General features: G+C 42.3%; 1 pseudogene; it reads right to left on the reverse strand.

Moving 5' to 3' along the window:
- Positions 1-620: 620 nt before the first annotated feature.
- Positions 621-26,765, reverse strand: LOC127762512 (F-box/FBD/LRR-repeat protein At5g22660-like; annotated as a pseudogene).
- Between the last annotated feature and the right edge of the window lie 57 nt (positions 26,766-26,822).

Here is a 26,822-nt window from a genome sequence, read left to right on the forward strand (position 1 = left end):
TGTCTCCCTAATTTTTACATGAATTTTAAGAGCACCAGAAATAATTTTAATGCAACAAAAAATAATTTAAGATTTAATTAAAATAGAAAACCTAAAATAAATCCCCTCTCACCCGTTGGGCAAATCCGGCCCAAAGCCTCTCTCCCCTGCCTCTCTTTTTGAAAAAATTACATCAAAGGTCCCTCAACTTTTCATCGAGTCACAAAATCGTCCCCAAATCGCAAAACCGGATACAACGCATCCCCTAACTTACAAAACCAGTGCAAACTAGGTCCCTCGGCGGTTTTTACCCTGGTTTTATCCGACGTGACAGCTGAGTCAGCGTGAGACCCACGTGGACCCCACATGTCAGATGCCACATCAGCAGGTTCTCTTCTCCCTCCTCTCCCTTCCTCCTCTCTCTCTCTCTTCTCTTCTCTTCTGGCAAGCCGGCAGGCGGCTAGGGCAGAGGCCGCCAGGGCGAGGCGGGAAAGGAGGAGGCGGCGGGCTGCGATGCTGGAGAAGGCGAGGGCAGCGGCAGTGGCGAAAACAAGAGCACAGTGCCACAGTACTACGAGAATGCTAAGCCACACCTGACATGCAGAGACGAACACAACAACTGCCGAATCAAACGCTCCCAACTACTGGGCGGCGCCTTGCCACTTGTCGCTGCCGACGATGCCGGACTTCAAGAACGGCGTGCCGCCTTGCGCGCCAAGCCCGGACATATGCCCGCCGCCGGCCATCGACGTCGAGTACCTGAACTCGTAGCCGCCGTTGCCGCCAAGCCTCGCGATAGGCTCCCCTTCATAGCTCCTTGACAGCATGTGGACGGTGGAGAACTGCTCTTGCCCGAAGCACGCCGCCTTGCCACCGACGGAGGCAAGTGCTGCCGAGTGCCCGACGTTGATGAAGCTCTGCGTGCCATTCGGCACCGCGTTGCCAATGAACTCCGCCATCAAGTGTGGCCTGTTCGTCCCTGTCGATGCGGAAGCCGCCACCACCACAGCCGCTACATGAACCAAGAACGACACAGCAACGACAAATGTAACCGATGTAGCTGAGTCAAGTGCATTCATACGAGGCGGCGGCATGATCGATGAAAGCTAAGCTAAGGTAAGCTAAGCCGTCGCTGCCCTCGCCTTCTCCAGCATCGCAGCTGCCACCATCGCCTCCACCTCTCCCGCCTCGCCCTGGCGGCCTCCTCCTCAGCCGTCGGCCGGCTTGCCAAAAGAGAAGAGAAGAGTGAGAGAGAGGACGGAGAGGAGGGGGAAGAGAACCTGCAGATGTGGCACTTGACATGTGGGGCCCACATGGGTCTCAAGCTGACCCAGCTGCCACGTCAGATAAAACAGGCATCAAAACCACCGAGGGACCTAGTTTGCATTGGTTTTGTAAGTTGGGGGATGCGTTGTGTCCGGTTTTATGGTTAGGGGACGATTTTGTAACTCGATAACAAGTTGAGGGACCTTTGATGTACTTGTTCCTCTCTTTTCCCTCCTTCTCCCTGGGCCGGCCCACCTCCTTCTCTTCCTCCCCCGGGCTGCCTCGGCCCGAGCCACCCTGCCCCTCCCGCCTCAGCCGCCTCCCTCGCGCGGCCCAGCGCCAGCCGCACCACCCACACACGCGCGGTGCACGTGCGCTGACCGCACGCCTCACGTGGGTCCCGCCTGTCAGACTCGTCTCCTTCCTCCCGCCGGCCTCCTCTCCTCACTCCCGTGAAAACCTGCTTGAGTCCTCCCCAAAATCCGCTCGATTCAAACGGATAATTCCAAAATTAATTGGGGGGGGGGGGAATTAATTCCCCCCAATTTCCCCCTTGCATGGCATCCTCCATCACCCGGAATGGCTGTGCCTTTCCCGGCCACCTTCCATGGCCGCCGGCCACCATTCTCGGCGCCGGCCCCGCCTCTCCCGTGGCCGGCTCCCCTCCGGAGCCTATAAAATGGAACCCCCTCCTTCCCCTCTCTTGTTTTTGCCTCCTCCTGAGCTTCCCTGCGGCCACGCCACCTCTCCACGCGCTCGTCTTCTCTCTCCGCCGCCGAGCGCGCTCTAGCCGCCTCGGTCGACACCAAGCCTCTCCGCTTTCCCTGCTGTGTTAGAAACAGCCAAGAGAATCCCAGCAGCCGGTTCCCGTCCGTCGAAGCCTGCCGGAAGCTCCCCATCGTCATCGCCCGCGCCGCCTCTTCCTCGGTCTCGCCGGCGCCGACTCCGGCCGCTCCTACCGCCTTGTCAGTGCGCCGGCTAGTTGCGCCACCACCTCCCCCGACATCACAACGCTTTCCTCTCCCCTGGCCTGCCCTCGGTTTTGCCTAGAGACCGCCACGTGCCTGGTCCATCCTCCTCACCAGAGCTTCTTCAATCGGCCCTTCCTCCTCGCCCGCGTGCCGATCGACCACACCATCACCACCCCTATCATCGCAGTGGCAAGGCCATCCCCAACCTCGCCTCCACATGGGACGAATCTTGCTAGCCATCGTCGTCGTCAACGTTCGTCCTCGCCCACGTCCCATCGGCCGGCCGTTTCTTCTCACCGGCTCGTCCCCCCGCTGTGCCGCCATCATCGTCAGCATCGCCGCAAAACGTTCCACCTTGGTCTCGCCTACGGCTAACATTGTCCTCCTCCAAGTCATTCCCGGTTGTCGTCCTTATCGTCGTGGCATCCCTGCGTCAAGCAAATCCCGTTCGTCGTCCTCGTTCCGTCAAGGGTGCTGCAGCCCCGTTGTCGTCTTCGTCCTAGGCTCCGTGTTGTGCCGGTCTCGTCTCACCTTCGTCCTAGGGTCGCCGCCCAGAGTCGTCTCCTCATCGTCGTCAGTCTACCCCGAGCCGCATCCGCTGTGCCCGTTCGTCGTCGTCATTCTACGCCTCTTCCAATTGTGGTGAGGATCCCTCCTTTGCTCACCCGTCCTCATCCCCTCGGTGTCACCCCCGTGCCCGTCGTGCAGTTGTCGGTCCCGGTACTGGGGTACCAGTATCAGCAATCGTTTGCACAGGCTTCGCGTGCATGTGTGGTGACCGTGTCCGTGTGCCCACTCGATAGCTGCGTGGTGTTCACGTGTGCAGCCCGCATAGTGTCTAGTGGGGTCCGTTTATCGGCTACTCACTTCGGTTGACACGTGGTCCGCTTCCGTCGGCCCATGGACCGTCTCTATGTAATCAGTCCACCATGGTCCTTTAGGTTGACATGTGGGGTCCATAGGTCAACAGTGCAACCTTTCCTTTCTTTTCTGGACTAGAGTTACACATGTTTTATAGTCATAAAACTTAATTACAATAGCCTGTAAATCTCCATATAACAGCATTAAACTTTGGATGATCATATCTTGGTCATACGAACTCCAAATCGATAGCTGGGTACCATTATCGGCAATCATTCGCACAGCCTTCGCGTGCACGTGTGATGACCGTGTTTGTGTGCCCGCTCGGTAGCCACGTGGTGTCCACGTGTGCAGCCCGTGTGGTGTCTAGTGGGGTCTGTTTATTGACCACTCGCTTCGGTTGACACACAGGGTCCGCTTCCGTCGGCCCGTGGACTGTCTCTGTGTACTCAGTCCACCGTGTTCCTTTAGATTGACATGTGGGGTCCACAGGTCAATAGCGCAACCTTACTTTCTTTTCCGGGCTGGAGTTACACATGTTTTATAGTTGCAAAACTTAATTAAACTCCATATAACAGCATTAAACTTCGGATGATCATATCTTGGTCATACGAACTCCGAATCAATCCGTTCAAGTCTCTTAATTTTTGCTATAATCTAAAGAACCCTGTGCTTTTATTTTTATGTATTATTATTGCTTCTTTATAGGGTTTAGCTTTGCTTGGGTGCTTCGCGTAGCTCCCGTCATTCTAGAGGTTCCGAAGCGCGGTTCGTGTCCGGAAGACCGTTCCGTCTAAGCAAGGCAAGTCGTATCATCTTTGAGCATATTGATTCCCAGTTTATAAAATTATTTTGATTTAAATTATTGCATTTTTCTTTATTAAATTATTACAAATAATTGTTTTACTTATCCATGCCTATTATTCCTTGTTATGACCTTATTACTCGTTATTGTTAAGATTATCACTTTGACAATCCTAGGTAAATAAAACCCTACTAGTGAGAACTCTATAGATCGGCACTCACTAGTACTTGCTAGACTTTTGCTTAGCCTTGCTTAATTAGAAACCCTTAGATGTTTTACAACATTAGACTTTGGGAGTTGTTTCACAAACATCATTGGATACATTGGACTGAGGTTTAATACAAGCTCTGGACACACTCTTCCCCTTTCAAAACTCCCAAAATGGTTTAGGCTGGGCTCGAGGTGCGTGGCTTGGTTTTGATAGCCGTACCTTGGGTGCTATAAGGATTAAGCTCGAGCCTCTGTTGCAAAGCACTATCATACTAACCACATGTCTAAAATGGGTAAGGCTTAACTCGGTGCTCAGTCTAGTCATGAACAAAAGGACACGAATAGAGATGGCTAAAGTCGGGTGATGGATATCTCTGAGACAAATGAAGGTTATCGGGCGAGTATTTCGATAATCAAGGTGTTGTGGCACAGGACGGGCATCTCGGTGGCCACTCCTGAGGGATGTTCTGATGTTGTGGGGCTCAACCCTAACCTACCTGTCCCGGGATATCGGCCATACGCGGAGTTGCGTCGGCACTTTTGTTCACAACTAGGATGGGTGAAGGGTTATGCCACGTTTTTATGATGGGTTCCAATTGCAATAGAATGCAGAGTAAAGGTGTTTCTTGTGTGTAAAAGATGTACACCTCTAATCAGAGTATAATCTATTCAAATAGTTGCGCCCTCGGCTATGGCCAAGGCTAGCAATGTACCCAAGTTAGTGGTTTCCCTCTTAAAACTTGGTTAATCAACTAAAAACCTGGAATGGTTGGCCTAGGTTGGCTTGGGACGAGCTGGGGCCTGGCTATAGGGCTGTCAGTTCGGTCTAACTCATCGTAGGCCCTTGGGTTAACGCAGGTTCATGTGGGTTCACGGCCTTAATTAATAATCTTGATTACTCTTATGGTTAGATTTACAAATTTACCTTGGGCAACTAAGTGGTTTAAAATATTGTTTTACTGCAAAACTCAACCATATAATAAAGATGTGTCTTTTGTATCATGGTTGTTGAAGTGTAGCGTTCGGGAAAAGTATTTTCGGGGCACGACACCTAGCAGACTTCAACTCCACTCCACAGGCAGAACTCAACTGGGTATAATCCTTGATCCTCTAACACCATCTTCAGAACAGAAACACTAAACTTTTGAAAGAGAGGAATTATAGCAAGGCTGAGTATAACCAGCGTACTCAGCAAACCACAAACCACACCAATAATGCATTCATGCAAAGGGAGACAAAAGGAGGTTTGTGACTATTTGCATAAAGGCGGTTGTAAACAGTTGTAGTTTAAAACAGTAAATCAGTTGATTAATTAAGTCAAGATTTATTTCCACTGAATAAAGCTACACCACGTTGAACAGGCCCAACCAACCACCTGAACTACATCAGTTTTTTTTATGAGGAAACAGTAGGAGAGGCTTCTACTGTAAATTAGATTAAAGAATGTTAATTACAAGAGACTGTACAGGGGAAAGGGGAAGGAATCAAAATTACAAATTGCCAATCTATGTTTGCCAGGTTTGACGGTCTTGATCCTTTACTCTAAACAAAAGAAGAGTAAAATCATCCCCAAAAAGTAGTTTACAAAGATTGAAAGAAGGTGTGATATTGTTGAAAATCAGGTCATTCCTTCTTTTCCATGTGTTCCATAACGCGATAGCAAAAACTTCAATGAAGAACGGATGTCTAAAATTTTGCTTTGCTGTTACCACCATGTTCATGAATTCCAGTTTGTGGCCCACTGTATTCCGACGTAATTTCAGCATTGAACTGCCAAAGGACAATTAAAGAATAAGTGCAGCACATCTTCTGTATGAAAAGAGTTGCATATTACCCAATTAGTTCCTTATTTAGAGTGGAGATTCTTTCTTTGCAGAAGGTCTCGTGTTTGAACGGTCCATCAAGAGTATCCAATGGAAGACCTTGAGTTTCATTGTGCATTTGCTCTTCCAAGAGGGAAATGAGCGAAAAAGAGGGAATAAACCTTTTTTGTTTCGTAGCATACACTGTTCCAATCCATTGATCATGGAGATTTGTTATAGTTGTGTTTTAAGGAATGCAATGAGGATCTTGCCACTCAAGTGCTGCTTGTGGTGATAGGGGCAGATGGAATAATTCATTCAGATTGTGTGTATTGAGAAAGCCAAATCAAGCAGAAACACAATTTAGAAAAATCTAAACTTCGGATCAAATAATAATAAATATTGACATAAGAGTCCATGTAGAAATACAATTTATGGAAAATACAAAATTTGTATTAAAAACTAAAAAATAATTGATATTGAGACAAGAATCAGTGTATAAGTACAAATTTATATCTGAAGTTTAGTTTAAAAATATATAGTATTAAGGAAAAGAGTCCACATAGAAATACAATTTGGAAATATCTAAAATTGGAATTATAAAATAAATTCACTCTAATAAATAAAGTGGAGAAATAAGTTCATCTAGGAGTATAATTTAGAAATATTTTAAATTCATATTTGAAACAAGTAATATTAAGGAAAAGAGTTCATGTATGAGGACAACTTAGAAATATTTTAAATCTAGGAAAATAATAAATAATACTGGGAGTAGAGTCTATATTTTTATTTATATTAATTGGAGGATTTACTAGGAGTGACACATTAATTCTAGAAGGTAAAAATACATAGAAGTTTTCATTTTAATTGAAAATTCTTTGAATTCACATGTTAATAAGAGAAGCAGAAATGGCTTGATTGTCTAAGTTGTATAAAATTACAACTAACTAACAGATGAGATTGGATCCTCCAACCCTAAACTAACGTGACAATGAAATGAAAAAGTGTTCATTTACTTATCTGAAACGGTTTATAAAATATTATGAACATAAGATACAATATATCATCTTTAGTAGGTACAAGGATATCACTACAGATAGTGAAAAGATGGCACTAATAATTTAAAACCTTATAAGATGGAGGGAAGAAGAATGACCTTTTCTATAGCATTTAACGATAATCATCCAGCTACCATGGTTTATAAGTATATTGTATTACTAAGGCAGTACTAGACAGTACTAGAGGATCCATCACGTTGCTTGATGGACATAAGACTTACCATAGATATCAGACATATAAAATCATATTGGTCAAGTTATGCAGCAGTTTAAAATCATATTGTTGTTTTTAGTATTATTTTAATAATAAAACATGAAAGTATATATGCTATTATAAATATATATATATATATATATATATATATATATATATATATATATATATATATATATATATATATATATATATATATATATATATATATATCTATATATCTATATATATATCTATATATATATATCTATATATATATATATATACAGCAATGCTAGTTGCGTAATCTACACGAACTACCATACTAGTTCCATAACAAAAGAGAAGAAAATGCTCAGCTGCAGTTGCTTTCAAATAAAAGGACACATGGTATGAAAGGTGTCCAATTAGTAAAAGTGACATATACAACGCAGTTACAGTATGTTCCTATCACATTACCGAAGTGCACAGACAGTCGAAACAGTTACTTCATCTAAAAGTTATATCATCAAGACTCCAACCCAAATTCCCTTCCCCGAACCTGAAGACTGCGCCAATATGTACGTGACTACACAGCTAGTTAGTGGTAGCTGGTTTGTCTAAATCAGCTACCACTTCATCTATAAAAGATACCATCCACCTATACTTCAAATATAATTTTCTCTTAAAATACTCATCCAATCTACGATCCGATTACACCGTTGTGTTTGTAATAATTAAATCTTTACAACAAGATCTCATATGATTATATTTTGATGAAAAATCACAAATTACTTTTATGATATGTCTAAATTATTTTTAGATTTCACTAAGTTACTTCTTAGACATACAAAAGTAAATTCAGTAAAGCTTAAAAGTAATTTATATATATTATAGAAGTAACTTATAACAAAAAGAAAGTAACTTTAATTAATACCTTTTTCCATTGAACAAATTATCATATATATAATTATCATATATATATAAGTTACTTTTAGATTTGATTAAAATACTTCCTATACATTTATAATGCTCTGAGGTGATTACTTTTATTATTGTTTTTAGTTAATTCCATAATTTGTGCTGATTAATTTAATTTCTAGATAGAGTCATGTTTTCATCTCTACAACGGATTTACTTCAAATGGCATGCCAAAGTTACCTTCTTTTTTTCTAAGTTACTTCTATAATATATGTAAATTACTTTTAGCTTTTATTGAATTTACTTTTATATGTCTAAGAAGTAACTTAGTGAAATATAAAAGTAATTTAGACATATCATAAAAGTAATTTGTGATTTTTCATTAAAATATAATCATGTGAGATCTTGTTGTAAAGATTTAATTGTTACGAACACAACGGTGTAATCGGATCATAGATCGGATGAGTAGTTTAAGAGAAAATTTCATAAGAAGAAAAAAAAATGCACAACCTAATAGAAAAACTACTTGCATGCATGTCTATAACGCTACTGGTACTTCTCACGTAATTGTCTGCGTCGCTCGTTAAGTCTAAATCGAGATGCCTCTCGAAATAGATTTTGCGCGCCAATATGTAGAGCACAATAAATTTTACATGGCATCTAAATATCGGGTACCGAAAGATCTTCTAAAGAGAAGGAGCAATTATTAATTTTCAAAGATTAAGTAGCCGTATGAGGTCATATAACATGTACAATTAAGAGATATTCCGAAATCAACATGTTGTGTTATGGTCTAGAACTACTCTCATCCATTTTAGAAGTCCGCATACTGTCATCTGTTTATATTATTAAGTTCAACAGGAAAATAAATTCTGTATACTTTCATGAATCATAGTAGAAAACAAAATACATTGGATCTTTAATCTCCTTTCCCTATCTGTATTTTTGTTTTAGTTATTTCTTTCTTCCATTCACAGATTAAAAAAATCTAAATTTTAGAAAAAAATGAAAGAATGAAGAGGTTCAATAGTTTACGTTTTGGCGACTGATTCCTCCTTTTGATAATAACTTCCATGTACTAAAGCACTTCACAATTTTGTAAACCCCATCATCAGCTTCTTTACAGACGATTTTCACAATCTTGAGGTGTTCAGATATTGCAGCTGATTTCACCAATGCATTCTGTTTCTATCATACATTTAGCTTTCTGAAAAAGGGGAAATCAATTTCACTTTCAACCAATCATGTACAATAACTTTGACTGTGCACTAGTGCAGCAATTGTAAAAACGTATACCTTGGAATTTCGAAGAGTGAGCTTATTTAGAACTGGACATTGTTTGAGAATACAAGCTAGAGGCCACAAATCAGTGGCAATACACCACTCATTGGGTATCAAAGTCTTCAACTTGCTAAACAAAGGGCACCATCTTAAACCACTTCTGAAAATTCGCTAGCTAAAGTGCAGGCGAGAAGATCAACTATTTTTTTATGTGAATACAACAATTTGAAAGTCAAGATAGTAGCAATGCATTAAAAAAGAGAGATTGTTAAAATGTCAAAATGATGAATATAGTTAAGGGAACAGAAATAAGGCGCAGCAAATAACATAAAGGAGATAAGATGTTACCGTAGGCTTACCATTTCAGGTCCAGCTACCAACTTCAAACTCTTAGCTTTTGATAATCCTCCCAGGAGCACACATTGGCACTATCATTGCCAGTCTCACCTAGCATACCATGACAACCATGACAGTTTTCATCCTCACAATAACCAGAGTAAGTATTACTACAACGATCATCACAATTCTGGTGAGGTGTAACAATTGCTGCAACTAATGATGGCATGCTTTCCAGAAAAGGTGTCCTGCCCTAGAAACCTTCAAGATGGAGTCCAACGAGGCTTGGTGCATAAATGTGAGTGTGGTGATACTCACTGAACTGGCAGAAGTAGAAGCAAAGATATTCTATTGATTGGAACACGATCTTCTTTACAGAATCAAAGCAGCAATGATCAGAGAAAGATAGCCATTTCAATGCAGGGCAGCTCGAGAAGTTAAGGAAACACTCCTTTAATTCTAGACCAGATAAATCTAGCTTCCTCAAGTGCCGTGAGACAAGAGGCATGCCATCTGTAAAATCAAAGGTGTTTTTGATTATTATTCTGTGATAAACAATTGGCATCGGAGATTATTGGTTTTGTTATTTGGAATTTATTCACAAAGTGGTTTTGGAGATGATTGGATTTACAGGTGAATCGCAGGTTTGTTAGTTTATGTGACCGGTCAGATCGGGCAGTGTGTGCCAATCAGACCGGCGGTGATCGTGCGGTCGGACCGGCCAGCCCGCGGTCTGACCGGCCGACACTATGTCGGTTTTGGTTTTGGGTTGTTTGTTTGGATATCCGAGTTTATTTCATGATTATGGCTTCTAGATGGATACTATACGTGTGTAATACTGTTGTTTGCTACTAATGAGTCAAGTTGGAGATAGCTTGGTCTCGGAATATGGTTTCTTTGTTTTTTTCATGTGTAGGTGACTTGATGCCTCGGGAGAGTATTTGCGGTGATGGACCGGGAGTCGGCTTGGGGATAAGACGACGTCCGTGGTGGTCAGAGATCATGCGGGATACTTGGCTAGAGTTGATGCACGTGGTTGATGGAGATTCCATATGGCATACGATGGAGGTATTGTGTGCGTATGGGATGCGGAGTCGAATTTGGAAGGAGTCCAAATTTGGTACGATTGGTTATGTAGAGTTTCTTTCTTGTACTAGAGGGTTTCCTAAGGTGTTTAGGACTCCTAGTATGAGTTTGGTTCGTGGCTTTAGGCTGCTTACCTCATGTATAAATAGAGGGGGAGCGTGAGGCTTCCCGGTATCGCTTTAGAGAGCAATTGAGTTGAGTTTTGAGTTAGGGTTTCGAGTTTAGTCGAAATTTTTGTAAGGAGTGCTGTTGGTGCACTTTGTAAACACAGAGAGAATCAATAAAGTCGTCATCTACTTTAAGAGTTCTTCGATTTGTGTTTCACCGGGTTTCGGCGGTCAGACCGGCGATCTACCGGCGGTCAGACCGGTAGCAAGCGGTGGTCAGACCGGCGGCGGCAGCAGGCGCGGCAGGCGACTTCGACGGTTCGACCGATCGATCTACATCGGTCAGACCGACGCTCATCAGGCGGTCAGACCGGCTCAACACCTTCGGTCAGACCACGATCCATCGACTTCGAGGGTAACTTTTATTTCCGCTAAAAGTTTTCAGTTTTTGGGTATACCAACCATTCACCCCGCTCTGGTTGGCTTAGTTCTTGTGATTCGATCCTACAAGTGGTATCATAGCCTTGTTTTCTTCTTTGGATTTTTATCGATCTGGAGTTTTTGCCATGGCCACTCCCGCTAGGTTTTCAACTAAGCCTCATGTTTTCGATGGAACGGATTTTTCTCATTGGTGTAGTAGAATGCAATCTTACATTATGGCTGAAGATTATGATATTTGGAGAAAAGTTTCTCATCCTTATGTGATTCCTGAAGAGATTAATACTGTTGCATTAAAAACTAAGTTTGAACAAAATTGCAAAGCTCACAATATTCTTTTGAGTGGGATTTCTCGTTCGGATTATGATCGTGTTGCTCATCTTCGAACTGCTCATGAAATTTGGAATGCTTTGAGTAACTTTCATCAAGGAACAAATAACATTAAAGAACTTCGTCGTGATATTTTCAAAAAGGAGTACATTAAATTTGAGATGAAACCTGGAGAAGCTTTGGATGACTATCTTTCTAGGTTTAATAAAATTTTGAATGATCTTAGATCTGTTGATTCTTCTTATGATACTAATTATCCACAATCTGAGATTTCTCGTCACTTTTTGAATGGTCTTGATATGTCTATTTGGGGGATGAAAGTTACATCTATTCAGAAGCCTGTTAACATGTCTACTTTGACTTTGGATTCACTTTATACAAAATTGAAAACACATGAGATGAATGTTCTTTCTCGAAAAGTTGATTCTAAGTCGAGTGCTTTGGTTTCGTCTTCTTCTTCTTCGGATGTTGATGCTTCTTCATCTAAGCCTTCTGTACTTGCTGTTTTTAATGCCACATCCGATGATCAACTCGAACAGATCGAGGAGGAGGATTTGGCTTTGGTTGCTAACAGAATTGCTCGAGCTATGAATAATGCCAGGAACAGGAAAAGAGGTGGTCCAAATCGTTGCTTTGAATGTGGTTCAATTGATCATCTTCGTTTGCATTGTCCTAAGTTTGGGAGAGGCAAAAGAGAAGACAAAGATGGTGAGAAGAACAACAACAACATGCCGAAGGGTTCATACCAAGGGAGGAAGATGGAGAATCTTAGGAAGGCTTTTCAACAAGTTTGCACCGCCTTCGAGCCACTAAGTGATGTAGATGGTGAAAGTGGAGATGATGATAAGGGAAAGAACATCTCCAATGTTTGCTTCATGGCGCGTGGTGAATCTGACATAGAGTATGAAGATAATGAGGTAAGTGCTTTTAAGGAAGCTATTAATATTTTGAGTGAAAAAAATAAGAAGCATGAGAAGATGTATAGAAAACAGGAATTTATCATTGAATCTCTTAAATCTGAAATTGCTAGATTAAAAGCTCTTATTCCTAATGATGATGATTGTGATAATTGTGAGGTTTTAATGAATGAGATTTCAAAAATTAGAGATGTTAATGCTGCACACACGCACTTTGGATGAATTGTTTTTAACTAAAAAGTTGTTGCAAAAATATCAAATTGCTTTTCATGCTAGTTTGATGTTTAACATGATTTCTGCTAAAAAGTTAAAACAACCTCATGATGTTTTGGATTGCTCAACATGTAATTTGAATAAGATGAAACTAAAAGATGCTTTAGGTCGTGTTGAGTTCATGGAAGATGTTGTGATAAACAATGAAGTGCTTTCTTGCCCTAAATGTCATAAAAGCAAAGGTGTTATGGTAAATTGTGAAAATTGTGCTAATTTGGAAAAAGAGGTTTCTTATTTGAAAAACTCTTTGCTAAGATTTTCTGATGGTAAAAAGAACCTCAACATGATTTTGGATCAATCAAAGGTTAGCACACATAACCGTGGTTTAGGTTTTAATCCTTATGCTCATAATTCTAGACATCCTCCTGTTGTGTTAGGTGCTGGTGCTAGAAGTGGTGAGATTTTGGTTAAACCTGATACTAACAAAACTGTGTTTAAATCTGCTGGTATCATGTCTACTATGAATGCATCTTCTTCAAAATCCAATGTTGTGCATGCAAAATCTCCTGTTGTTGCTCATGTTGCTAAATCTACTAGTGCTACCAATGTGTCTAATCATCGTGAAAAATATACTTGTCCTTTTTGTGGCAAAGATGGACATATTGTTGGTTTTTGTTTCAGATTAGCTCATAAACAGAAAAAGGAGCGAGAGATTGCTTTTGCAAAATCAAAGTGGCAAAAATCTGGTTTTTCCTCGAGGAAACCGGTCAGACCGCAGTGGGTCCTGCGGTCAGACCGTCGACCGGTCAGACCGGCTGAACAGCCTCGGTCAGACCGACCACCGGTCAGACCGGTGGTGAAGCCTCGGTCAGACCGGCCCCCGGTCAGACCGGCTGCACACCTACGGTCAGACCGGCCTCGGAGGAATTTTTCTGAAAATTCTAAAATTGATTTTGCACATTGATATATGCCTAATGGATCTTCTAGTCGTGTGTCTCAGTACTGGATTACTAAATTTTTATTATCATCTAACCCCAGTACTGAGGCTTCGACTTCTGCTTGTGTGTAGGCTTTGGTGGCAAGGAAGGAGAACGTGTGGATCGTGGATTCCGGTTGTTCGCGCCACATGACTGGTGATAAAAATTGGTTCTCCTCACTCAAAAAGGCATTTAAGACTGAATCGATTATCTTTGGTGATGCTTCTACAAGTGCCGTTCTCGCTATAGGTTTGGTTAAGGTAAATGAAAAATTTGAATTGAAGAATGTAGCTTTGGTTGAGGACTTAAAGTACAATTTGCTTTCAGTTTCACAAATTGTTGATGAAAATTTTGAGGTTCACTTTAAGAAAACTGGAAGTAAAGTTTTTGATTCTTGTGGTGATTCTGTGTTGAATATTTCTCGCTATGGAAGAGTGTTTAAAGCTGATTTTGAAAATCTTGTTTCACCTGTGATAACATGTTTAGTTGCTAAGTTTGATAAAGATGTGATGTTTTGGCATCGTAGACTTGGACATGTTGGTTTGATCATCTCACTAGGTTAAGTGGTTTGGATCTTGTTCGTGGTTTGCCTAAACTTAAGAAAGATCTTGATTTGGTTTGTACACCGTGTCGTCATACTAAGATGGTTGCTTCTTCACATGCTCCTATTATTTCTGTGATGACGGATGCACCGGGACAGCCATTACACATGGACACTGTTGGTCCAGCTAGAGTGCAATCCGTTGGAGGAAAGTGGTATGTGTTGGTTATTGTTGACGATTTTTCTCGATATTCTTGGGTTTTCTTTATGGCAACTAAGGACGAAGCTTTTCAACACTTTCGTGGTTTGTTTATTCGATTGGATCTTGAATTTCCTGGTTCTTTGAAAAGAATTCGAAGTGATAATGGTGGTGAGTTTAAAAATACTTCTTTTGAACAATTTTGCAACGAAAGAGGTCTTGAACTTGAATTTTCTTCTCCTCGTGTTCCTCAACAAAATGGTATTGTTGAAAGGAAAAATCATGTTTCGGTTGAGATGGCTAGAACGATGTTGGATGAATATAAAACTCCTAGAAAATTTTGGGCTAAGGCTATTAACGCTACTTGTTATATTTCAAATCGAGTTTTCTTGAGATCTAAACTTGGAAAAACTTCTTATGAACTTCGATTTGGACATCAACCCAAAGTTTCACATTTGCGTGTTTTTGGTTGCAAGTGCTTTGTCTTGAAATCTGGAAATTTGGATAAGTTTGAGGCACGTTCTACCGATGGATTGTTTCTTGGTTACCCCGCACATACTCGTGGCTATCGTGTACTTATTTTGGAGACTAACAAAATCGTTGAGACTTGCGAAGTTTCTTTTGATGAGGCTAGTCCAGGTACTAGATCCGATATTGCAGGTACATTGTCACAGGTTCAGGGGGAGGATGGTCGTATTTTTGAAGACGAGAGCGACAACGACAACAACGACGACGAGGTCGGCTCGGCCGGTCAGACCGGGCGCCAGGCCGGTCAGACCGGCACAGGATGTGTGGTCAGACCGGCCAGGGTCATTGGCTGAGGGTTCTGTTGATGCTGTTCGAGATAATCCTCCGGAGATTACAACTTCGACCAGTACTGATACAAAACGTGGATCAACTTCAGAAGTCGCTGCTCCTTTGCACATTCAACGACGACATCCGCCGGAACAAATTATTGGTAATATAGGTGAGCGGACTACAAGGTCTAAGGTAACGATTAATGATGTTTGTGCAAATTCTGCATTTTGCTTCTTTTGAACCCAAAGATGTGTCACATGCATTAACTGATGAATCGTGGATTAACGCCATGCATGAAGAACTTGAAAATTTTGAGAGAAACAAAGTTTGGACTTTAGTTGAACCACCTTCTGGACATAATATTATTGGAACCAAGTGGGTTTTCAAAAATAAACAAAATAAGGATGGTTTGATTGTGAGAAATAAAGCTAGACTTGTTGCTCAAGGTTTTACTCAAGTTGAGGGTTTGGATTTTGATGAAACTTTTGCTCCTGTTGCTAGAATTAAGGCAATTAGACTTTTGTTGGCTTTTGCTGCTTCAAAAGGTTTTAAATTGTATCAAATGGATGTGAAAAGTACTTTTCTAAATGGTTTTATATAGGAGGAAGTTTATGTCAAACAACCACCAGGTTTTGAAAATCCTGATTTTCCTAACCATGTTTTTAAATTGTCTAAAGCTTTATATGGTTTGAAACAAGCTCCTATGGCATGGTATGATAGGCTTAAGAACTTTTTGCTTGCGAAAGGTTTTACAATGGGAAAGGTTGACAAAACGCTTTTTGTTCTTAAGCATGGTGATAATCAACTTTTCATTCAGATTTATGTGGATGATATCATCATTGGTTGTTCGACTCGCGCTTTGGTTGTAGATTTTGCTGAGACTATGCGCAGGGAATTTGAGATGAGCATGATGGGTGAGTTATCGTACTTTTTGGGATTGCAAATTAAGCAAACACCTCAAGGTACTTTTGTGCATCAAACGAAGTATACGAAGGATCTTTTGAGATGGTTCAAGATGGAGAATTGCAAGCCAATTTCCACACTAATTGGTTCTACAACTGTGTTGGATCCTGATGAAGATGGTGAAGCTGTTGATCAAAAGGAGTATAGAAGTATGATTGGATCATTGTTGTATCTAACTGCTTCTAGGCCAGACATACAATTTGCTGTGTGTTTGTGTGCACGCTTTCAAGCTTCTCCTCGTGCTTCACATCGTCAAGCGGTCAAGCAAATAATGAGGTATTTGAATCATACACTTGAGTTTGGAATTTGGTATTCTACTTCATCTTCTATATGCTTAAGTGGATATTCAAATGCTGATTTTGGAGGTTGTAGAATTGATAGGAAAATTACTAGTGGAACATGTCATTTCCTTGGTACATCATTGATTGCATGGTCTTCTAGGAAACAATCTAGGGTTGCTTAATCAACTGCTGAATCTGAATATGTTGCTGCTGCTAGCTGTTGTTCACAGATTCTTTGGCTTTTATCTACTTTGAAAGATTATGGTCTTACTTTTGAGAAAGTACTTTTTTTGTGATAATACAAGTGCTATTAACATTGCTAAGAATCCTGTTCAACACTCACGCACAAAGCACATTGATATTCGCTTTCACTTTTTGAGGGATCATGTTGAGAAGGGAGATGTTGAGTTGCAGTTTTTGAACACCAAGTTGCAAATTGCTGATATTTTCACTAAACCTTTGGATTCTAAACATTTTGCTTTTCTTCGTGGTGAATTGGGCATAATTCATCCTTTTGGCATGGTTTGAGGGAGAGTTTGTACCTCATAGTTTTATCAAGCAATAATATGACAATGAGAAAAAAATTGATAAATGAGAGCTTTGTTTATACATATGGTATTTTCTTGTGCATGCTAGCAATACTTTGAAGGTTTATTTGTCTATAGCATAGCTTGTATGTATTCTAGTCTTTTCATGAGATTTAGATTTTGCTTTTAAGGGAGATGATGCATGACACTTAAATTCTATACGTGAATTAAAAAAATATGCAATGTTGATGCTAGCATATGGTTTGATTTATAAATGCTCTATATATATGCTTTATTGAATTGTTATTCCTCAAATAGCTTTAATTGCTCATTGTGAAAAGAGAATAAAAAATATAAAAAAATGAATACCGAATCTTTGGAAACAGTTTTGACGACAAGGACGTATTCGATGTGAGCAAAATAATAGGTGCCGAATCCCTGGAAACAGTCTTGACGACAGGGACATACCCGGAATAAAAGAGAAAAATATGAGAAAAAGGCTCAAGAAAAGAAGAAGTTAAAAAATTCTCTTGGTTATTTTGTGCTAAAGTTTATTTGAGAAAGAGTGATAAATGCAATAGGTATATGTGTTTAGTGTTTATTTTTCAACCTATGTGCTTGTTAAGATGTTGCATTATAAATCGTATGAAATCATGAATTTTGATTGTTGATTCAAACTTAATTGTAAAATCTTTAGTTCATGGTTATACTTTAATGCATGCTTGTTATATTATAGATGGGTTTATCTTCTTTTTATTGCAACACATGACTTGATATGCTATATGTGTGCTAAGCTCTTCAACATTAATGAACATAATTCCTATGCTTGATGAAATCATTGTCAAAAGGGGGAGAAGTAATGTGAATTTTTTTGGATTTTTGGAGAAGCAGAGAGTTGTTGAGAGTTGTTGAGAAGATCATGTTTTTGGTTCAATTGGGAATTTCTTTCTTTTAAAAAGGGGGAGAAGTTTTCTTTTGGATTTTCGAGCATGATGTGTACGTTTGTACGAAGTGTGCTTTTTACCACTTTTGTTTTTATTTTTTCAAACACCAAAACATTTTTAAGGGTTTGCCAAATGTGTTCATCAAGGGGGAGATTGTAAAATCAAAGGTGTTTTTGATTATTATTCTGTAATGAATAATTGGCATCGGAGATTATTGGTTTTGTTATTTGGAATTTATTCACGAAGTGGTTTTGGAGATGATTGGATTTACAGGTGAATCGCAGGTTTGTTAGTTTATGTGACCGGTCAGATCGGGCAGTGTGTGCCGGTCAAACCGGGGGTGATCGTGTGGTCGGACCGGCCAGCCCGTGGTCTGACCGGCCGATACTGTGTCGGTTTCGGTTTCGGATTGTTTGTTTGGATATCCGAGTTTATTTCATGATTATGGCTTCTAGATGGATACTATACGTGTGTAATATTGTTGTTTGCTCCTAATGAGTCAAGTTGGCGATAGCTTGGTCTCGGAATATGGTTTCTTTGTTTTTTTCATGTGTAGGTGACTCGATGCCTCGGGAGAGTATTTGTGGTGATAGACCGGGAGTCGGCTTGGGGATAAGACGACGTCCGTGGTGGTCAGAGATCATGCGGGATACTTAGACTAGAGTTGATGCACGTGGTTGATGGAGATTCCATATGGCATACGATGGAGGTATTGTGTGCGTATGGGATGCGGAGTCGAATTTGGAAGGAGTCCAAATTTGGTACAATTGGTTATGTAGAGTTTCTTTCTTGTACTAGAGGGTTTCCTAATGTGTTTAGGACTCCTAGTATGAGTTTGGTTCGTGGCTTTAGGCTGCCTACCTCATGTATAAATAGAGGGGGAGCGTGAGGCTTCTCGGTATCGCTTTAGAGAGCAATTGAGTTGAGTTTTGAGTTAGGGTTTCGAGTTTAGTCGAAATTTTTGTAAGGAGTGCTGTTGGTGCACTTTGTAAACACAGAGAGAATCAATAAAGTCGTCATCTACTTTAAGAGTTCTTCGATTTGTGTTTCACCGAGTTTCGGCGGTCTAACCGGCGATCTACCAGCGGTCAGACCGGCGGCATACGGACGGTCAGACCGGCGGCGGTAGCAGGCGCGGCAGGCGACTTTGACGGTTCGACCGATCGATCTACTTCGGTCAGACCGACGCTCATCAGGCAGTCAGACCAGCTCAACACCTTCGGTCAGACCGCGATCCATCGACTTCGAAGGTAACTTTTATTTCCGCCAAAAGTTTTCAGTTTTTGGGTATATCAACCATTCACCCCCCTCTGATTGGCTTAGTTCTTGTGATTCGATTCTACACCATCATCCATTTCAATGTATGCTTGCATGAAGTTACTGATTCTGAGCACCCGAATTTGACACATTAGAGCGTACATGACCCACATCAGGACATATCGGAATGGACGACTATCTTCATCAGTTTCATTCTCTTCTCGACTTGAATTGAATACCAGAACAAACTTACGTAGAGGAGAGCTTCCATGGAATTGTACCCGATGGTTGAAAAAGCTGTTGAACTCCTTGGAGCTCAGCTCTTCCATTGTTGCATATCGATGATGAGCAGGACGGACGTGGACTTCCAGAGGTTGTGCCAGCGCCTGGATAGGATGCAGGTCATCATGGCCTCATCCGCCGGCAGGTAGGACAGAATGTGATGGAGGATCTCGCCCGGGAGGGCTTCGATTGCATCCTCCTTGCTGGCCTCAGACATTCTCTTTCTTTTCAAGCTCTTTCACCAAGCAGGCATTCCGTCGAGCGGGTGGCGGGAGGCGGGCACTGCGTGCAAGAAACGAAGGGTCGGCTCTAGTCCGGGCTCACCAAGATCCTACGCTGATTGCTTTGTGACCGATTAGCAGCACGACGCCCACGGTAGGGGAGGAGGCCAGTCACACGAGCGGGTGGGCGGGCGAGCGGTCAGGCTCCTGCGAGTGCTTCGACTTCGCACTTCGCCGCGCCCCTTGGGCGGCGCGAAGCGAAGCTAGGGTCTTGTTTGGTTTCATGGGCTAAACATTAGCCCTATCTTTTAGCTCTGAATTAGCCCTCAAGGATCCAAACAGGTGCGCTAATTTTTGGCTAAAGTGAATTAGCTCCCCTCAAAACATTAGCCCCTCCAAGGGGTGCTAATGGGGCTAATTTTGTGGTGGGGGGGCCATGCTCTCTCTCTCCTTCTGTCTCCTCTCTTTCTACTCTCTCTCCACCTTTTAGCCTTGAATTAGCCCATGGATCCAAACATACCACCCCAGGCTAATGTTTAGCCTAGCAATTCATGACTAAACATTAGCTCTCAAAATTAGCCCTGGGCTAATCTTCCAAACAGGGCCTAGGACGACGGGGCTCAGTGGAGGCGCATCGGCGCTCACGCCGCACTTACGGAGAGCGACGTGCGCGGGGGGCGGATCTCGTCGGAGGAGGCTTCTCTGCTTTCTCCAGGCTGGATGGGGTTGGGTTACGCAGGCTGGAGAAAACTGATTCCAGGGATCCAAACGTAAATGTATATGGGCCGAAATTCCACGCCTGTTCGAAACAAGGCTGTCCGCGGGCCGAGGGGAATATCGGTCCCCCTTGGGCTGAAGTACTCTATGTCTGGATGTGAAACATTACAACAAATTTGGGCAGAGATATGTACATATTTATAGTATTAGTATGTGTCACATTCAATATTATATTGGTGTTTTAGGAACGGAAGTAGTAAATGGCAAACTCCCCGGTCAAAAACAAAAAAAAACTTATATATGTATTCAGACTCATAGGTAGGAGTAGTTTTTTTCTCTGATACAAAGGTTCTATATCGGTTGACACATTTTACGGGAAATTTTACGAAATTTTAGTCTTCAAATCTACTTCACTTTTGTCTCTTGCTAGCAAGCTCTGTCGAGCCCTGAACTCTAACAAACTACGATTTAGCGTTTTGAAGTTGGGAGGTGGTGAAAAAGTTAGGGGGCAAGGCGGCTTTAGAGGGATGACCGTAGGCATTGATGGAGCTGTGAGATTGGAGGAGAGCATTGGCCAAGGTTAGCAACAGGTGCCTTATGGTAGTGGCTAGGAGGTGGGAGAGTCATCCAAGAAAAGGAATAAGGCTGGTGGGGGCACCTCACCGCTGCTTGGAAGAAGGAAAAGAGGGATGAGTCTAGGCGGGTGGGTGATCTTGTTGGCCATTATTGGTGGCTTCCGGCAATGGCGAGATTAAGGGGCGACTCCCTAAGGTGGGGAGGCAGTGACAGCGGCAATCGGATGTGAGTAAGGAAGAAGAGAGTAATGGGTTACAATTAAGGGGTATGGCATTATCTTAAAAGCGATCTCAACTATCTAAAATTTATATGATTTAAAGAGGGGGAATGTGTTGAGTGATATATGTGTAGTCCTTTTTTCTCTGACCTTTTGGGTATCTTTTTTTCGAACGACTTATATTTTCTCTATTAATCTATCACTTGTTTTTCAAATATTAGAACAGATCAACATCCAACACCTTAAATTTCCTTTTTTTTTGTTAGGGATAAAACAAAGAGTGTTCTAACATAAAATAAAATATTATACTTTTGTGTATAGATCCTTGCGAATATAACACAAACAAAATAAGCATTCAAATACTCCAAGTTAATCAGGGAAAAAACAATGGAAGCTAGAAAGTGATGTGAATATATATCAAAGCTGGTCCTTTTTTTTTTGTTGTTATTGAGCATGTTTAGGGTGTGTCCGCACCATCTAGTTCCCATCCTGAACCGTGTGCGCGGAAAACGGATCAGTCCATTAGCACGTGATTAATTAAGTATTAGTTATTTTTTTCATAAATGGATCAATATGATTTTTTAAGCAACTTTCATATAGAAACTTTTTAAAAAACACACCGTTTGGCAGTTTTAAAAGCGTGCGCGTGCAATACGCTGGAGAGGGGTTGAAAAGTCTGGGTTCCGAACAGACGCTTAGTTGACTAATAAATAACAGAAAATTGCATGACTAACAAATAGCAGAACTGGCTAAAATTTACTTAAGCTGAATCAGTAAACTTACTTATGGCCGGGGAACCAGACATTCCATAACATTCATGGAGCCTATTTTTCGTAGAGAATCTATTGAGCAATTCAACAAATATCCTTGACATCATCACACGCCTTGAAGTACAAAAATAAAATCTGATGACGCGGTCGTCACATTGGTGCTCCCCACCAATAGGATTCGATGCTTGCCGAATTCGGAAACGCTTTAATCTATTTCTGCCGCAGCAACATCCAGGATAAATATGCAAACACTATGTTGGCAGTACAGTACTGCAGGTAGTAGTACTAGTTTTGCCAGATATGGGCACAGAATTAATTCACTAGCTAGGAACATGCGAACATGTGTCTGACTTGCATGTAACTGCTTTAGAGCGAGTATAATAGTGCGCTACGAGTCTATTATAAGCTTAGAAAGAGGAGAGAGATAGTGAAAAATCAAAGGTGTTGGCTCTCAAAAGCTAGCTTATCACAAGCTCTAAGACAAATATATTAAATGCATAAGTGAGAGATAAAGAGAAGAGAAGAAAAATATAGCCAACCTTATAACTAATCTATTATATATGTTGGCTTTAAGATAAGTTAATAGTAGGAAGTGAGCTATACTATTAGATGTACACGCCACACCTGTGATTAATTAGTATAAAGCCTAATTAATCCTACTAGAGAGTCTTGACACGAAAGCATCTACACTTCGGATTTTTTTTTAGCTCACTAAAATGGAGACGACGATGCAAGTGGATGAGAAAATTCAGCGTCGCTGTCATGAAATCATTGAGTAGTATTTGGGGATGATGATGCAAAGGCTTCCCCAATCAGGTCTCTTAACTTAATTATCGAGTTAGCACGTTAATACCGGCGGTAGAAGAACAGTTAGCAGTTTAGCGCTCGATCCGGACGGCAGGGCAAAGCAATGTCAACGGACGCAAATTGTTCTACTCAACTACGGCAAATTCGCCGAAGTGGAGTTGCCCTCTTCTGGATTTTCTGCGGCCGGGTGCTTCTGGCGGTCAGGCTGTGCAACTTACCTGAGTTTTTAGAAAGTGATTCAACAAAGGCTCAAGCTAGACTAAAGAATACTAACTGCTTTTAAAAGATGATGCCGTTAACTTTTTATCACATAATTAACTATTCATTTTATCAAAAAAATTCTGTAATTATAATTTATCTTGTTGTGAGTTATTTTATCACTTAAAATACTTTAAGCATGATTTATTAGAAATTTGAATATTTTTTTAATAAGACGAATAATCAAACGTGTTTAAAGTCAACGGTATTATCTATTAAAAAATGAGAGAGTATATTGATGTTAAGGAGGACCTTATTATCAATTTCTTAGTATCACTTATAAAGAGAGTTGTAAGTTTGTCCCTTTCCTTGCATATGATTCTAAATATCTTTTTATGAAACTAGTTTGGTAGGACATGTTAACTGCGTTAATTTGTTCCTCCAACTTAATATATGTGCTCTTATTCATGACAAGTCTCTTATAGGTGTTTAGGCCCGTTTAGATAATGGGAAAGGAAAATGATTTCCCACATACCAAGGGGTAACTTCGAATTCTACCCATCCATTTTTCTCTATCTTATTTTATTCTAATCCTTTGTTCATTTTGCAATCTCAATCCCGTCCCACTATTCACATTATCCAAACGTACCCTTAGGAGTGGGGTGAAAAAGGCTGGTTAAAAAAAAAAACCTCAGTTGAATACTATTTGCTCGATCCCTATTCACTAACCTGTGCTTATTAAAAAAACTTAGCTCACAAAAACATTAAACTGTGAGTCTACACGGTGCACAATAATTAATCATGCATGTGCACACTAAATCCGTGCTTTCTCTCTCTAGGTAAGGCCAAGAATATCAATATTTTTTCCATTATGTCATAGGTTTATGTTTTTTGGACGGGGGAGTAATACTTTGGACAAATTGGATCTATAAAAATTATATATGAAGCACATTTGATATGGTACTGGAGTCATATGTGTGCAACTCTAGCAAACAAAATTCAGCAACATTCAGAACTAAGTGGTGTAGTGGTTAGAAATTAATTACTTTCACTGTAACAGTTCAGTGGTTAAGTGCGTGTTTGGTTGTCTGCACGACCCCTGGCTCACACACGCAGGGTGCACTGGAGCGATATTTGCTAGCCCGCCTTCAAAGCCTGGCTACGCGTATACAAATAAGCCTCCCTAGCTAGCCAGGCCTGAGAGAACGCCCGAATCAAGCTTCGCTCCTTGTCCGGGCTAAGCGCGTGCAGGTGCGGGGACTAGCGGGTGCGGTGGGGGGACGCGAGAGGGGTGGCGCATCCTGTCACCTCCCTTTGCCCCATTTGCTTGCGCGGAGCCTCTTGAGTTGCCGTCGTCTCCACTGCCTCACGAGCATCATCATTGCCTCTCTGTCATTGCAGACCGCGAGAGGAGCTCCACCGCACTGTTGCCTCCATTTATCCACCATGCCTCGATGGATCTGGAGGCTCGAGGGGCACCACCGCCATCGCTATTGCCTTCCATCCCCTCCTCCTCGTCGCATTGTTTCCCTTTATCCCTTCCTCGTCATCACTCCCTTCTATGATGTCGCCCTCATCCCCTTCCTTGCCAGCACCATCCGCTCTCCCTCTAGTGGCCCAACAGCCGGATTCGACAGCCACTGGGATGGCGATGGAGGCAAGCGGCAAGGTGGATCCCGGCAGGAGGCGAGGGACGGTGAGCTTCACGAACAGGAAGCTTCTTGGATTCCTGCTATCCTTTCTCCTCCCCCCCCTCCCCCTCTCTCTCTCTCACACACACACACACCGGCCCATTGTGGATAAATATGTTTGGCAAAGTTATTGTATACTGTGTATAGTGTCCACTTTTTTACTACTACGTGATAAGAATACATCTAATTGAATTATTGTATATAATGTGTAAATTAGATGCTTATATGAACCTTTTAAATTCTTTATAATTGAATAGTACTAGAATTGCAGGGGTAATCACACCATACAAAACAGGAGGTAACCAAATTTGGACTCTTACAGTCAACCAAACAAAATCTCTTGCATACAATATTTGCCCGTACAACCAACTAAACAACATATCAAACATCATCCAGGCCTAACTGATACAACTAACCAAACAACTTCATTTGCACCCATCTATGCAGGCTAGGATGACTCAGGATGGAACATACTGGCCAAACTAAAATGGTGCAAGAAACCAAACACACCCCAAGTGAACAAATGGAATAGTTCTACAGAGTAAAATGGATGTTTTCTAAGTTAAAAATGGGCTTGGAAAAGTTTGGTTTGACCTTTTCTTTATAATTGTATTGTATGCTAGATATTTATCAAGTAGGGAGTCTACATACATCAAAATTTCTATAGACGAACTTAGACACATGCTACTTGTCGCTTAAACCACTTGAAAAATACAAAGGCTAGCCTTTAGGACAATTTACGATGCAAAATGGTCTTATGGTGTGGTTTCAAATGAGAGAGTACGCCATGTAGATTGTTTTTTTTTCACGAATGCGCAAAAGGATTGCACATCAATATATTAGACGAAAAGAGTTTTAGTTACACAACGCAATCAGCCAGACCGGCTTATGCCAGGGGAAGGGAGAAAAATCAAAATAAAAAGCTGAAGCTAGAGAAACTACGGCGGCTAAGCACAAACTCCAAGCAGAGGGAAGGGGCCTAGCCACGCTACACTCCCAACAAGTCCCCAAAAACGGCAACGCCAGCTAAAAACCATAGATGTAGATTGTAGTTACTATGCAACTACAATGTAATAAGTTACCCTTGAGTACTTTTGTATTTTAGTTCTTGACTATTTTTGTGCATGTCCTTGTAATATTTCTTATTACCAAAATCTGTTGCAACTTTTACATCACACTAGAGCCATAGCGAAAAACAAACTCACACATATATCCTTATCCCGCTAGTTGGCACACTTTTCACTTATTCGAATCACCTTTTTCTACCTTACCCCTCACACTTCTCTTTGTCCCTCCCAAAATCCCAATAATTGTGAAGAGAGACAACTCGAGACAGCATCTAGAGTGACTTCCCCTCTCGCGTCACTCTCCCCAGGGGCGGCTCAGGAGGCGATGACCCGGCCGCCCCTCTCCCCCCACCCCCACCCCCCTTCTCCGCCTCACCGTCGCCCGAGTGGCCGCCGGCGAAGCCGCGCAGCCGCAAGGACGGCGGCGCGGGGAGCTCCTCGTCTCCTCGCGCTCGGGCGGCCTGGGGAGCCGCCTGGAGTGGCGACGGCGGTGATCGCCAGATCCGCGCCGTTCCGGCTGGATCTGACGGGATGGGCTGGCGGTGGGGAAGGCGTCTGCGGCGGGGTTGACGACGGCGGCGGGGATGATGACGGCGGCAGGGACGACGACGGCGGCGGGGACGGGCGACGGTGGCGGTCGAGGTGAGTTGCGCCGGGTGGTGTTGTGGGTGATGGCAGCGGGGATGGCGACGGCGTTAGGGTGGCGGTGGTGGAGGCCGCGGATCCAGCGGTGGCGCACCCAGATCCGGCAGCGGCGTGGCGGCCGGTGGTGGCCAGAGCACGCAGGCACCCCACGGCTGCCACTGGCGTCCTCCGGCGCCCCTCTAGATGTCGGCCGGCGTTGGTGGAGAGGAAGACGACCGGATCTGGCTCCCTTGCTCAAATCCGGCGCGTTCTCGGGTGGGAACAGGGTGGTTGGAGTCCGGTCGTCGTTCAGGTGGTGTGAATATCGCAGGTATCCTCGGTGTGCAGGTGACATTTGTAGGCTCCTGTCGTGGATGCTATGGTTGATGGGTGCTCCAAGGCGAAAGTCTTG

Source organism: Oryza glaberrima, chromosome 2, assembly GCF_000147395.1.
Source record: "Oryza glaberrima chromosome 2, OglaRS2, whole genome shotgun sequence".
Taxonomy (NCBI): Eukaryota; Viridiplantae; Streptophyta; class Magnoliopsida; order Poales; family Poaceae; genus Oryza; species Oryza glaberrima.